This window comes from Crocodylus porosus, unplaced genomic scaffold, assembly GCF_001723895.1.
Source record: "Crocodylus porosus isolate Cpor-Errol unplaced genomic scaffold, CroPor_comp1, whole genome shotgun sequence".
In the NCBI taxonomy this organism is placed as follows: domain Eukaryota; kingdom Metazoa; phylum Chordata; order Crocodylia; family Crocodylidae; genus Crocodylus; species Crocodylus porosus.
Window position 1 is genome coordinate 66568101 of NW_017728918.1, and position 12788 is coordinate 66580888.

Genomic DNA, 12788 nt, shown 5'->3' on the forward strand with positions numbered 1-12788 from the left:
GGCCCAGAACACCGAATGGATCCAGACCATGCCTTGACAAGAAATGTAAAACCTGCCAGCACATTACCACCCCCACAATTACTATACCCTACAACAGAACCATCAACATTCCTGGATCTTACAGCTACACCTCCAGAAATGTAATATATCTCATCCAATGCACCAAATGCCCTGATGGAAAATATGCAAGAGAAACCAAATGCCACCTGTGTACCAAAATGAACGCACACCAAAAATCTCTCACAAGATAAGAATACCCAATTACCTGTGGGGCACATTTGTCTTTCTAATCTCTCAGTTCTAATCCTCGAAGGGAATTTACAAAACACCTTTCACAGATAAGCCTACGAACTTCACTTCATCAACCTGCTGGATACAAAAAATCATGGACTAAATACAGATACTGGATTTATGACACATTCTATAACCTGCCTAACATCTGATTTCCCAGGTACCTCTCCACTATTTACCAGCTACATTCATTCCCCTTTTCCCCTGCTCCTGCCCCTCCCAAGCCTGCCTCTCACCCACTGACTCCTCAATTTACATTTTAACTGCCTGGCTTCCAGCCTCTGGCTTCTTTACTATTCATTCCATCCAGGAAGAGCACACACCAACTGCAGATGCTTCCTCAGCCTGACAAAGGGTGTTTGCACCTGAAAGCTTGCAAAGAAGAATTTTTCCAACTATTTGAGTTGGTCTAATAATTCTTTACTCAAATAATCTTGTCTATGTCCTTAGATCAACACAGCTACACCCTATACTACTGAATGGCAATACATATTTTGCCTAAGCTTGTAACCTGGCAGTAACTGGATTTTTTTAAATCTGATGATCTTTCACCCTAGGAAAATGAAAAAGAATACCAGACGTGATACCAGTACTGATACGAAAGGGCACTTACTATTATCCTATGTTCTATCAGGAGAGGGGTATCGGGAACATCATGCCATTTCTTGTCACTAAAATATTGTAACATTCTAAACAGTTGAGGCTTTTCCATGTGGATCTTTTTTGTAAATGAAGCTTGAAGTTCCTAGATTTTTTTTTCCGTTGAGCAAAATAATATCTGTACCACAATTGGCATGATAGCCAGAATGTGTGTTAAATATCAGAATTTAGTTTTTCTGTCCTTTGTGCAACTCTTGTGGGAATGGACACATAAAATTATTACAGTGATTTATTTTGGATTTTACTTCAAAACAAAGAAAGGGCACATGACCAAATTTCCTGCACCAGCTTCCTGTGGCTACCGCACTTGACAACAAAGTGGTAGAGAGGCCAGTTTGCATCAAGCAAACGACCAGGTGGACATTGATTAGAGCAGGGGTTTTCAACCTTTTTAAGGAGTGTACCTCTTCTGGTACACTTCTGGCGGAGTGGCAATGCAGGGTGGTGGATGGTGGTGGCTGCTGCTGTGTGGCTTTGTGGGCAAGCGCTGCTACCGTGGAACTATGCCCTTCTCCCCTGGATGTGGAGAGGTAGCAGCACAGAGTGGTGGGTGGCAGTCGCCATGTGCAAGCTTCCCCCGACATCAGGTCAGCCAGGCAGTGCCTGTGCAGCCTGTAGAAAGGAGCCACTGCCCTCACCACCTCCCCACTGGCTCCTGGGAGGCAGTGGCATGGGGTAGCGGGTGGCAGTACTTCATCCCCACCCACCTGCACATACCTCCTAGCCCTTTTCCCAAGTATCTTTGGGGGTACACGTACCCCCGGTAGACAACCCCTGGATTAGGGCAATAATCATCAACCCTTTCAGATTCAAGTCACACCTTGGAAAATGCCAGGTCTTAGTTTTCACTTCTTTTAACTGCAGGAATTCAGAAAACTCAGAAAGATGTCAGCAGGTGAGAATGATTTTAATGTTTTTTTAAATTGCTATGGCAAAAAAATAATGGATTCTCTTTTCTTCATAGGACTTGCTGAATTGTTTCTGCCTTAGATTGTTGATAGGTTGCATTGCCCAAGTGCTAATCTTTGCATTTCTTAAAACATCTTCCAGTTATTTTGATGCATTTGTCCCATGAGTTTTGTAATCCCAAAGCTATATTAGTGCTTTCCTAGTGGGGTCTCAGACTCAATGAGTCTTTGTGGCTGGGTTAACACATTGGCCTGTCCCCAGTGAGAGGAAGGAAGAAGTGCTGGTGTTCTTGAAGGGCAGAATGATCCAGCCAGGAACGGGGTTTTTTGGGTTTCTTTTGGTTTGGTGCTATCTACTACTGATTTTCCCAGAAGATGGATCAACTCTGGCTGTATATTTCACTGATTATACTTGAATATCACTTGAAGTCTCTGATTATCTTTAGCACTTTCAAAGAGTGTCATGTATTGGTTATAAGCCTTTAAATGTATGTGGTTTGCTTTGTTCGTATTTAACTGATGAATTATCATTTTCCACAGCCACTGAAGACTCCACACAATATTTAACAAATAGAAACATGACTTCACGGGAAAGAGAGAGAGAAACTTTGTAAAGAAAAATCTTTTAAGAATTTTTCCAGTTTTGGATGGTAGCTAATGCCTCCCTAATTAACTTGCCATTTATTAATTAGTATTAGTTCTAAAAACTTTAGATACAAACTAAAACATGCCAGTTTTTATTTACAAGTGTCAGCCTTTCAGTGCTGTAAGCTGGAATGAGTTTTTTGAATGTTTTCATTTTCTTCCTGAGGGGAAACAAACAGTTATTTTCTGTAAGCTTTCAAATCGATACAGTTGATGCTTGCACTGAATTTGTGTTCAAGAGAGAACTTTAAAAGTTACTCCTCAATGCTGCAAGTTGAGATTTGCTAATTGTTTCCTGCCAGCTCCTATGAAGTTTACCTGAAGAGCTGACTGGCATGCACCAAATAAAATAAATGTTGTTATTCACAAAATATAATTTACTGATGCAGGAAATTGTTGGTCCACTATTTTGCGGTCTACTAACAAAATACAAGGGGAAAAACTGAGATGGGGCTAAAGAAATCCAGATGGATGCCCAAGACTGCCTGTTTACTCCATGCTGTGCTCTTTCCAGCCTAGCAGGGTACTATGTGTTACATTTAGCACAGGGGTGAGAGAAATATGGCCCACCAGGCCATTCTATCGGGCCTGTGGGGCCCCTAAAAAATTCAGAAAATTAATATGCATCTGCAGCAGCAATAAGATGACAGCAGCCAGGGACACTAGGACTCAGGGTAAGCCCTGATAGGCTCCTGCAGTAGCAGGGCCTATCCAGTTCTGTCCCCCAGCCTGGGGCCATGGGGCTGCTTGCACCTCCCTGCCCTGAGCTTGAAATTTCGCTAAGGGGGTGGGAGGCAGGCAGGAAGGTGGGGAAAATGGCAGCGGGGTGGGGGAGTGGAAGCGAGTGGGCATGCAGGAGCGCAGGGCCCACACCAGTGCCAGGGCCAGCACTGGCGGGGCCCAGGGCAGGGTGGAAGGAGTGCAGGGCATGGGCTGCCAGGGGTCTATGTAGCTGAACTGCACTGCACCAATGGAGAGAGGGGAGCTGGGCCAGCTCCATAGAGCTCCAACCAGCTGGGACCCTGCACTCCTGCCACCCGCTCTGGGCCCTGCCTGTGCTGGCCCCAGGGCACCACTGTGGGCCCTGCAGTCCCACCCAGCTGCCGTGTGCCTGCTTGTTCCCAGCCCCATGTGACCCAGCCCCGCAGCACAGGCAGGGCATCCACAAGCAGCCCCGACCCTGCACGCCCTGCACTCTCCTGTCTGGGCTGACCAGCAACGGTGGTGGGGAACAAGCTGCTGCTTAGCGCAGAGTAAAAGTGGCTGCTCCCCCTCCTGCTGGCACTCCCTGCAGCAGCCATCCAGAGCCCACGCAGGGCTGTCCTGCCTCTCTGCCACATCACCACCTGTGGAGCAGTGGTGGCAACAAAGTACAGGCAGCCCCGCGTGGGTTCCAAGCAGCTGCCACGGGGAGTGCCAGTGGTGGGAGGGTACAGCCACTTTTTTCCTCCCCAGCAGTAGTTTGTGCTTCGCTGCTGTCGCCCAGCCTGGATGGGCAAGTGTGGGGTGTATGGAGTTGGGGCTGCTTGCAGTTGTCCTTGTCTGGTTTGAGAGCGAGTGGGCATGCGGGATGGGAGCTGTGGCTTCCACTGCCGGTAGTTATGTGTGGGCGGTAGGGTAGCTCTGGGAGGGAGGCAGCTGGGTCTGCCCTGTCCCACTTCCACCACCATGGCTGAGCCTGGTAAGGTGCTGCCTGTGCACTGGGACCTGTGCCAGGCCAGGCAGGACCCTCCATCCCCATCCACAGCTGGGAGCAGGGGGATGCAAGCAGGGTAATGCCCAGGGCAGAGGTTGGGGAGGCGGCTCTGCTGCTTGCTCCTAGCTCCTAAGAAAGGCAGCAGACCCTCTTCTTCTTGGGCAGCCCCAACTGAGTCTCCCTGGGCCACCACCTGTGCAGCCCCATCCCCTGCAGGGTCTCCTGCAACCCCATCCAGTCCTTGCAGCCCAACCCCCCCATAAAAATTAAATTTAAACATGTAAATTAAATTTAAATCTGTAAATTAAACAGTTTGCAGGTCCACAGTATAAAAAGGTTGGGAACCCCTGCCATAGACCCCTACCAGCCCACACCCCATGCTCCTACCACCCCACTTTGGGCTCCACAGTCCCCATGCTCCTGCTCACCCACTCACTTCAACTCCCCACCTCCCCTGCTGCCACTTTCCCCACTGTCCTGCCCACTCACCGTCTGGTCTGTACCCAGTGGCTCCCATACCTGCAATACTGTGCCCACACATGCATCCCCACAAACCCCCATACCCACCCACCCACAACTCTCCACAAACCCCATGCACACCCCACATAATATACAAGTAAGACTGCATTTTGAGTTTTTATGCAAACACACACACAAATCAGATCAAAAATATATTCTTTAATTAAATTAAAATATATTATTATGGGTGTTTGATTTTTACTATAGAATTTGTTTTTTTTTCCCCCTAAGATGACAAACCCTCTTCCCCAAAAGAGTATTTCCAGGGGCAAGGGAAGGGACTTCTGGTGTGAAGTTCAGTGGTTAAGGGGGTGGGACTTTTGGACCCAAGATGGTGACTAGGGGCAGGGCACCTGTCAGGGGGTGGGGTTACCCATGCGGCCCCTTGACAGCTTGCCAAAACTTGGTAAGCAACCCTCTGCCCAAAATAATTGCCCACCCCTGATTTAGCATGAACTGTTATGGGGGCGGGGAACAAACAATCTCCATACAGGCATTGACTTAGTCTTTCCACCAAGCCATGTCTTCTGAGATGTAGCCCGGCATGTGGCATCATGCAAGTGCAGGAAACGGTGTCTCTAAGATGGATAGGTAAATCCTGACCGGGGAGATCCAGAAAAGACTGGAATGAACCTTAAGAAAGGTAGCGTCTGGCTGATGGAGTCCAGAGAGGCTCCCTTAAACATCAGTCTCTTAACTGGGACCAGGTCCAGCACCATGAGGTCTAATTTGACACTGACCAGAGCTTATTCCTACAGAGCCCAGCCAACTTTGGTCTATCTTCAAATTGCCCCCATTTTGGATGGCTGCAGGACAATTGCCTGGAGTTCTCTTAACTTCTTCAGCAATCATTGCATTACCATGGAGACTGCTAGAATGGACTCCATATCACATGAAACAGTCCTTCAGTCACTATTCACATAGGATTTTGGGATTTCCCTTTAGGAAGGTTTTGTACTGCTTTGTAGTCGCCCACAATAGAGTGTGTATATAGACAAATATATCCAGGAAAAGAGAAATTATTTACCAGTATCTTGCATTCATTGAGATTTATGATGGTTATATCCACATTTCACATTCAGCCTCTCTTCTCTCTTTCCCAGAATCTTTGACGCGTATTCTGCAATTGAGAGAAGGGAGAAAGACCACACTGTTCTTTATGCTGTTAGTGTGGAGCATAAGGAAGAGGCAGCCTGTGTGTATGCTGTATGGATACTGCTGGAGCAGTGGTTCTCAACCTTTTTAGACTTGAGGTACCCCTGTTAGTCTCAAAGCATCCCTCATTAGTTTCGAGGCACTCCTTGGAAATTGCCAGCTCTTACTTTTCACTCATGGTTGGATTACAGGGAAATAAGAGATCAGTTCTTCTGTTGCAAAGAACTCAAAGACTGCATTGGGAGAGAACAGATAGGCATATGAATGTAGGGTTTGCATTTCCTAACCCAGATAGATGCCGAGCTGATCTCTTTTTGAAAACCTCCAGTGAAGACTGCATAAGTCTCCCAGGCAAGTTGTTTCATTATTCTGCTTTTCAGTTTTTCCATACATTTGACCATCTTGCATTGCAATTTAAATCCATATTATGTGTCCTGCCCTATGGGGTCTTTTATGGCAGCCTTTCAAATATTTGGAAACTGTCATTTTTTTTTCTCTGAATTTCTTTTTTCCCCAAAGTAAAAAGATCCAGTTCTTTCAGACTTTCTATAGGCAGCTTGTTTTTCAATCTTTAAAGATCTTTCTTTCTCCCTGCACCCTCCATCATTTCTCTACACTTTCCTTATAATGTTGTGCCCAAAACAGCCAAGCTGAGACCTAAGCAGTGCTAAAAAGAATCACTTCTACTATCTTCCTTATAATGCTACTGGTGACACATTTGCTTTTACAGCCACAACGTTTCATTGATGACTCACATTGTTTGTGAACCACAATAATCCCCAGATCCTTTTTGACAATGCTATTCTCAAGACAGTTACCCTCCATTCAGTATTTGGGAATTTGGTTTTTCTTCCCTGTGTGTAGCACCTAGATACTTACCTCAGATTAAATGTTTTAGACTCTGCTTTGGCAGCTGTTTCACACTATAGCCCTTCTTTTCATTGTCTTCCATCTGAATGCATAGATAACTGGGTTTGAAGGAACATTCACTGAACTATGATGTGATAGATGCTATGGAATTGTGGAACATACAGACTTATATTAATTTTCATAAATATTATGTATGTGAACCCTCAGAAAGAAGTACCTGGTGTACTTAACACCTACACATAGAAGTTGCGGGACCATCCTGTTAAACTAGCATATAAGCTATTTTAAGATGCATAATTTGTGTTTTCTGAATTAATACCAATAACATTTTGCTTTATGATAGCTGGCAATTTGCTGGATAGCCCTTTATGAGAGAACAAAGCTGTAGGTGTTCAACTACAGATGCATTTGTGGAAGGGATCACCATGAACTGCTGGAGACTTATGCTTAAGGCTTAAGGTCTGAAGGCAGAAAATTGGAATTTCACTTCCAAGAAGTTTGATGTTGGCAGGTTTGAGACCCTAGTGAGGTACCGTTTTACACTGAGAAGATGTGGTTAATCATTGTGATCATCCTTATAACACCAGGTATTGAATTTCACCCCACAATTACTTAACTTGTGGTTGGACTAGTTTCTATATTGTAGAAAGGCAAACAGTTTTGACTTTGAGTGGAAAAAAAAGAATACTCTTACTACAGCTTTACTTTGATTGCATTTTTATCCAAAATTAACTTAAAGACCTAAAAAACCCTAATAACCAACTTTATATTATTTAGGCATGGAACTACATGTAAACATCAAATATGTACAAAAAATTGTTTGATTTAAGCCATGATGTTACTTTGAAATCATGGTTGCATTCCAAAACTGACAGGGTTAGAGGGAAAAAGTAGCTTTCTCCAAGTTTACCTGAGTATTCATGACAGAAAGAAACACAGCATAACTACCTATGTGATTTGGGACAGAGAAGGATTCAGCTATATAAGAGACGCTGCTTCTCAGTCAGTTTCTCTTCTCAAAAAAACCCCTGATTCTTTTGGTTCCTTTAGTTGTTGCCTTGAGGCTTGTATCCTTTTTACACTCTGTTCTGTTGCACTTTAAAACCTTGAAGAAAAATGTTTTCCTTTGGATTCGGTTGCAGAAAATTCGAGATCCTTTTATATAGTTTGAGTTGTTATATGCCCTGGAAAAGGAGCAGTTTCATACTTTAGTAGAAGGGCCAAACTACTCTACCTGTACGTGAGAAATGAACAGAACCAGAGGGAAACTTGGGTGATTTGAAAGTGAAAAAATCAACCAGGACATACGATGACATAAGGGGTTTATGAAGTACCGTTGGCTTCTGGATACCTAAAAGCAAATTCAAATTCTGATATAGCACGCAAGCCTGGCGAGGGACATACATCTTACTTTCTTGTGCTTCTTTTTTTTTTCTCTTGTACAATGCAAGTTAGTATAAAATATGCAGAAGATGCCTCAGGTTGTTGCAAAGGTATCTTGCCAGAAGGATAGGAGTGTTACACTTGCACAGGACTTGGCTAAATTGACTAGTGGTAGACAATTGCCTTTGTGAACACTAAATACCAGCCATAGTGCAAGTGGTTCTTGGCATGCAGCTGCTGCTGTTGATGAAAAAGAGTGAATCAAGCTTGAGTGATCATATTAGGAAGTTGCTCCTTTTTTGGCTAATAGATTCCAGTCAGGCGTGATAGGATGACACTCCTTTTTTTCTGAATGCCATGGACACGTTGATGGTTTCTGGCTTAATTCTTTCATGTAATTCTCTTCTTCCTTAATAAAGCTAACAACGATCACCTTGAGGTAGACCTGAAAAATGATCAAATATTATGTTGCTGCTTGCTGTTGTTCTCTTGTGCCTAATCTTCTTAATTACTTCCCTGTGAATTTCCAAGTGCTCTATAATTAGAACCTAGTAAATTGTAAATTGTTTTTCCCTGTAGAAAGCTAAAAAGGCTATTTTACTGTGTCTTTAGTCAGGGAAAACCAAGCATGGAATTTCTTAAAGTGCATTTAATGTGATAAGGAGAAGCATTCATTAAAGTGTGATCAACTACTATCAGCAACCTAATAACTCTTACCCCCAGACCTGTTTTTTTATCAGCTACACACAATGTGGCAGAGATTAATCTGTATATTTTTATTACTTTGGAGAGAAATAGAGGGCTCTATTTTTTGTATTTATCTTTTGTATTCTCTGGTTCTCATTTTAAGATTCTCTTCTTGGCAGATTTACTTTTTTTTTGTACCAGTGCATTGTTTTGTTAGCATAATCATTTTAATTTCATACTGCACTATCTGATTGTCATGAATTCACCCCAAAAATAGGAATATTTGGGGGTATTTGTGGAACAGGTATAGATATTTTCCTGAACTCGATTTACTAATATTATGTGTTGTTTCTGTTGGTAGCTAATGTTAAGGTGAATTTAGTTTAATCATGTTTATTTTTGTACGAACCCTGATATTTGTTGTGAATGTATTTTATAAGGGATGCAAATTAGCCAGTCAACTCATGCAGACCTGAACCAAGACACTTTGGCCAAAGCCTGTTCCAAACAATGGGGGCTTACATTTCAAAGGAGAAATTTGTTAGTTGGGAAAAAGTCTAATGAAAGACATTTTGGAGAAAATAGGTGAGACTGTAATTTTTTGTAATAATTGATTAGCTGAAGATATAGCATTAGTAATCTTTGTCTGAAAGGATATAAATACTTCCTACTTATAACTGGATCAGGAAAGATACCTAACCTGTCAAACAGAAGAGACATCTGGAACTCAGTTATATGCATAGTATTTGCTCCCCGATAATACTTCAATTAAAGTATGCAGATAAGGGTGAGTATTTAAAGGTTGCTTTGGGAGTAAGTTTTTGTCTAAGGATCCATGAGCTTTAGCTGACATAGTTATCCAACTGGAGAAGGCTGGGAAGTGCACGTTGATAGGATTACTTGCAGGAACTTCAACATGGTCAGAACCAGCAGGCGCATTGTAGTAAGTAGAAAAAGTGAGGGGAAGTCTTTTTAGCTTGTTTTTCATATCTCTTGTCTGTCTTCAGTTATACTAACTTTTATGATTTCTCTTGTTTATGTAATAAATCTGTAACAGCTGCTGCTGGATTTGCAGCAGGGCTCAGGATCCCTTCAAAGGCAGAGCAGGAAAGTTTGCAGAAAGTTGTTGCTTGCATGTTTTTGATTGGCTCCTGAGGCAGGAGAGGGGAGGGAACTTAGCCCCCGGCCTCAGCCAGGCTCAGAGAAAGGAAGGAGCCCTGGGACCACAGAGCTTAGAGAGGAACCCCGCTGCAGCCTGCCTGGGAAGTAAATCTGCCCTTAGTGATGGGGAGAAAATAAGATTTCCCTTCATGAAGGAGAGGGACCTGGGTGGAGGGAAAAGGGTGGTAAGATGGACTTGCCTAGGAGGGGCAGGGTGTTGGTCTAGGAAGGCTCTGGGGAGAGTGAACTGAAAAACAGCCTGGGACTAGGTGTGTGATAAACCCAGGGTTGTTTAAGTTATCAGCACAAGGGGCCATGTCTGGGAATTGGGGAAAGGGGACAGCGTGCTTTTCTTTGCTGATACCACAGACAGCTGGAGCCATGGACAACTGGTGCTTCCCGAGTCTGGGGGGCACTAGATCATTGAAGGGGGGGGGTCCCCCCAGCAGCCAATCGCCAAGCCAGTGGCAAAACTAGAAGTGCACTTCCAGTTTTGTGGCTGGCGCTTTCAGGGGGTGGACATGCACTCGTGTGCACCCACTACATGTCACCAATGGCCAGGCCAGAGGAGGGCTTCTCTTCCCCGCACAGGCTCTAGCAGAGAGCAGGACTTTCTTAAGCAGCAGCACCAACCATGGTTATTGTGTTGCCAGTGTGAAGGAGAGCTGATGTCTTGTTAACCCAGTGTGCTCCCACTGAAATTCACTGGAGTCTCAAGGGTTAAGCTGGGGAGTTGTACTGAGAGCATCTTTGATTCAATTTGTATAGAGTGTTTTAGTTCGTTGATACCTGCCTTTGACAATTAGATTATTGATATCCTGTTCTGCTATTAACCTCATTCATATGTTGACTGTTCTTTAAATAATAAACTGTGTAAATAGTTAGACTGTATGTACTCCAGTGTGTGGGAAAAGCACAAAAAAGCACTCCACAGACAGCTGGACCCAGGGGCCTAAGGGGCTGGGAGGTAGACTATTTGACACCCCAGGACCCTGAATCCGGATGTGGCCGCGGGTGGCACCGTAGCTGGGGTTACAGATCTTTTTGTTGTTTTTATACTTTACTGATTGTCTGTGGGTAGTGTGATTCCAGACCATTTTGGCAAACACAGGCTAGGCACTGCTATGAGGGTGAGGATCTAAAATTTCTTTTACAAGGCAGACAAAGATATCAATCTTTAAGTTGGCAAAATCTCCTCTTCTTAAGCTGGCAAGGTCTGGGTGAGGCAGGTGGAGCTGAAGTGCCCAGTACTACGGAGCCAGCCCTTTAGCACATCTAACCATGTTTTTCATGATCAAATAGCAGACTGTGAGGAGAGTTTTGGGGCTAAGGATATGAATGCACCCTCCTTGTGTTACAGTGGCATAGCTGGCCACTACTCTTTCCAGTTTTCATTAGTATAAGTATTTACATAAATTGTCTGTTGTCTGGTGCTTATATCTGGAAATTGATTGTGAATTGTATAGAATAAAAAGGTGTGCCTATCTGAGATTGCCCACTCCGACTCAGGCCCTGGGTTTATATGGCTGGAAGTACTCAATCTGGCTCTGCAGGCTACTGAGGCAAGAGCTCCAGAGCAAGAGGAATGCGGGAGTTGCTTGCATTGTGCAATGCTGGCACTGTGGGAACCAGTACTGATGCCCTGCAGGGGAGTATTACTTGGGGTAAGGGGAAGCCTTCTTATACAAGCACGTATCGTGTTTGGGCCCAGAGGACGCTTAGCATTTGCTAGAGACATACTTCTGAGTTACAGTTTCAATGGGTAGTTTGGGAGTGAGCAGGGGCCACAGCAGGGTGTTTAAGTGGCACCTTGTGTTTAACCCACAGTGGAGTGCCAGGGACATACCAGGGTTTAGAGCCCTGTTTAGGGCCTTGATTTGGGGCTCTGACCTGAGTGGGATGTCCAAGCCTAGAGCGAGAGAGAGACTAGTTTGGACAAGAGCTGGATGAGGGGCCAGGGGCCCAGACAGAGCCAAAGCAGTTTTGGTACCCAGAGCAGAGCTAAGACAGGGCCAGGGGGTCCAGAACTACTGTAATTAAGATAAGAGCTGGTGCCTAGAAGCCAGGTCTGGTATAGTGCCCAGGCCAGAAGGTCCAGACAGAGAAACAAGGATGAGGCTGAGAAGGCTGAGGCCTTGACAAGAGAATGATGGCACAGTGACTTTATGCGAGGCATGGGCACAGTGTAAGGGGTGGTTGGAGCCACGTAATTAGTCTTTAAGGCTTACTGGTACCCTGGGGCGTGGATGGGCTGAGAGCACCCACTCAATTTAAGAGCAGGATTGAGACCAGCAGAGTCCAGGAGGGACCTGCCAGTTATTAGACAGATTGAGGCTCACTCTAGAACCCTTAGGCAGCCTTCCTTTCAACTCAATAAGTGCATCAAGGCATGGGGAGCCACCAGGGAATGTTTCAGCCATCCCTGGAGCCCAAATATGGTTATACTTAGTCAGAGTTGTGCAGAATCATACTGCTGCTGTTTTAGCTTTAGCTTCTACACTCTGTTGCCATCAACATAACAAATACATATCAAGGGACTTGTGTATAAACTGTTCATATATTTAATATAATTTGTTGATTGGGATTATAGCGTTTGTTTCCCTATGGACCGTTTTCTTGTGTAGCAGAACTATGCATAATCATAAAGAACAGGAGGCTTTGATTAATCTTCATCTCGTTTCCTGAGTCAGTACTTACTTGCTATAAAGAGGATAATTGCATTTGATAATATGGTAAATAAAGGGAAAAACATATATCATATTTACTATTTATTTTAAATGGTCTATAAAGTTCAATATATTTGTTGTTACAAA

General features: G+C 44.2%; 1 long non-coding RNA gene across 1 annotated transcript in view; it reads right to left on the minus strand.

Moving 5' to 3' along the window:
* LOC109311828 overlaps positions 1 to 12507 on the minus strand; it is a 14341-nt gene extending 1834 nt beyond the window's left edge. The window contains exons 1-2 of the long non-coding RNA XR_002101626.1: positions 12496 to 12507; positions 10903 to 10913 (exon numbers count right to left, since the gene is read on the minus strand). This is a non-coding gene — a long non-coding RNA (uncharacterized LOC109311828). The remainder of the gene's footprint in view (positions 1 to 10902; positions 10914 to 12495) is intronic.
* Between the last annotated feature and the right edge of the window lie 281 nt (positions 12508 to 12788).